The sequence below is a fragment of the Cydia pomonella genome, unplaced genomic scaffold (assembly GCF_033807575.1).
Source record: "Cydia pomonella isolate Wapato2018A unplaced genomic scaffold, ilCydPomo1 PGA_scaffold_171, whole genome shotgun sequence".
NCBI lineage: Eukaryota > Metazoa > Arthropoda > Insecta > Lepidoptera > Tortricidae > Cydia > Cydia pomonella.
Genome location: NW_026907813.1, coordinates 15,001 through 17,500, shown reverse-complemented (window position 1 = coordinate 17,500; position 2,500 = coordinate 15,001). Strand labels below are relative to the sequence as shown.

The window sequence follows — 2,500 nt, the reverse complement described above, 5'->3', positions numbered from 1 at the left end:
ATGTCCGCGCGAGAAGACGCCTCTATCAATATCGTCACGTCGTCAGCATACGCGATCAAATGCACTCCTCCGGGTCGCGGCAACAGCAGGAGATCGTTCAGGAGAATATTCCATAGCGTAGGGCCCAACACCGACCCCTGTGGACATCCCATGGTGCAAATCTTTGAGCATGTCTGATCGCCCACATGAAAACTGACTCTACGGTTCGTGAAGTAGCTGACCAAGATGCGGTAAAGGTTCGGTGGGGCTCCACCTTGCTTCACCTTCAAGAGAATCATTGGCCACCACGCGTTGTCAAAAGCACCTGAGATGTCCAAAAGGATCAATTGTACGTACGGAGCTGAACTGGCGGAAGCGATGTCATTAATCCGGCACAGCGCAGACACTGTCGACCGACCGCGAGTGAATCCAAATTGAGCGTCCGAGATGTTACGGTACAGGCAGGGGGCACAAGAAACTATAACGCGTTCCAATATCTTACCTAGAATAGGAAGAAGCGTGATTGGTCTATACGCTTTCGGGTCACTAAGAGGTTTACCGTTACCCTTTGGCAGGACGACGAGGCGACCAGATTTCCAGATCTCCGGGAAGACTCCTTCGGTGATGCACTTACTGAACATTAACCACATTTCGTCCGACGTGGCCTTCCACGCCCACTTGACAATGACTGCCGTGATACCATCTGTACCTGGAGCCGTGTTAGGCAGGGATCGCACAATTTGCTCGACCGTCTCCTTTCCAGGGGCCTCCATATCGCGACCAGATGGCGCGAAGGCGGCCGCCACACGAACAGACTGGTGGTAAATGGTATCACCGTCCGGCTTGTCGTCTGGATACAGCGTCTGAAGAAGGCCTGACATGGTGTCCCCGGTGGATTCGGTGTAACCCTCAATAAGCTTGATGCCGTTGGTGATGTTCGGCGGGGGGCGCAAGCGCCCGCAAGCCTCTCGATAGGCCAGTCCCCATGGATCGTCGTTACCTGACTCTGCTATCCGGCGAAAGAAGTCCAGCTCTGCCTGCTTCATGGCTCTCTTGTATCTTCCCCGAAGGGCACGAAGTTCGTCATGAAGATGCTGCTCTGCTGTACCTCCTACGCGGCGTGACTGCTGCCACGCGCGCCGAGCCCGGTTGAGTTTCGGACGATACGCTTCCAACTCGGGGGACCACCATTCATACCTACCATCGTTCTTTTTGCCGCTAAAGCCCAAGGTCTCTCGGGCAGTGCGCAGCAAGATATCCGAATACCGTTCGCTGTATCTGTTGGCGGGAAGGCCTGGGTGAATCCTGTCCATACGAATGTGTAGTTTTGAACAAAAGTTGGCCCAATTGACTCCACGCGTCCGGAACGGCGGTGACAGACGTGTCGATGGCGTCTCACTGGCTGTCGAGTCTAACCTACCGAAGGCCGATTTGAAGGTAATAAGCTGGTGATCGCTGAGGCTGGCGCCCTCATGTACCGTCCAGTCGCACACGTTAACTCCACGGGTAGTGATAGTCAAATCGACATTCGACATACCGTTTGGTCCGCTGAATGTCGGCGGCTGTCCCGAAGCGTTGTGCAGAAGTAGTCCTTTGCCGAGGATGAATCCCTCCATCTGGTTCCTCCTGTACTCCGTGTCCGGTCCTCTTCCAGTGTACTGTCTCCTATCGCAGTGCCACATAGGCGAGTGAGCGTTGCTATCAACTCCTATGAGAATAGGTTTGCCCGAAAGCCGTTGAAGAACTGTCTCCAGGTGAGCTATGTGGCGACCGATGTCATGACTGTACTGAAAGTATGCTGACACTACATGCAGACTGGTATCTCCGTGTGCGACATGAACCACCGCGCAGTGCTCGTTGCTTAAGTGATGTAGAAGCGTGACTGCCATTGCGCGATTGAGAATGAGAACGCCAGCCTTAGGGTTTGCGCCACACTGCAGAATCCCGGTCCGACCATTGTACTGTTCCTGCACAAGTACTAGGTCGAGTCGGTGCGAACTCGCAACCACGGGGAGTTCTGTGGTGGCAGCCTCCGAACCCTGTAAGTTGAGCTGCCCAAAAGAAATGCTAAGCGTGCCTGTATCTGCTATCGATACAGCGTTTTGGCCGCCTCCTGCTGCTCGGCATGGATCCGAGCCGGGCAGTCAGGTGACATGGTCACGTGTGTGGACGCCTCCGCTCGCTTAAAGCGTTTGCACGTCGCACAGCACTTGGTTTCCGACTTGCACTCTGCTGACCTATGACCTGTCTCGCCACACTTACCGCAGACCACGTCCTTCGACCTGCAGTACTTCTCCGGGTGCCCGTATTGCTGGCACTTCGTACAGCACGTCGACCGGATATGGTCGCACACCTCCGCTACGCTCCAGCCTAGATGAACCGTTCCTAGACGCACCAGTTTGTCCCGAGCAGCCGGGGAGCAGTCCAGGATAACTAAAAACTTCGACCCGAGTGGCTTCGCGACGCCGAACTTGCACTCCTCAGTGAAGCGGGACAAAGGCCAGTCTGCGTCATCAGCCAC

The 2,500-nt window shown here is 55.2% G+C and overlaps 1 non-coding gene across 1 annotated transcript in view; it reads right to left on the bottom strand.

Annotated features, from left to right (window-relative positions):
- The window catches only part of LOC133533507 (large subunit ribosomal RNA), a 9,487-nt gene that overhangs the window by 2,448 nt on the left and 4,539 nt on the right, over window positions 1–2,500 (bottom strand). Inside the window, exon 1 of the ribosomal RNA XR_009801889.1 lies at window positions 1–2,500. This exon is cut by the window's left edge and continues 2,448 nt beyond it; it is cut by the window's right edge and continues 4,539 nt beyond it. This is a non-coding gene — a ribosomal RNA (large subunit ribosomal RNA).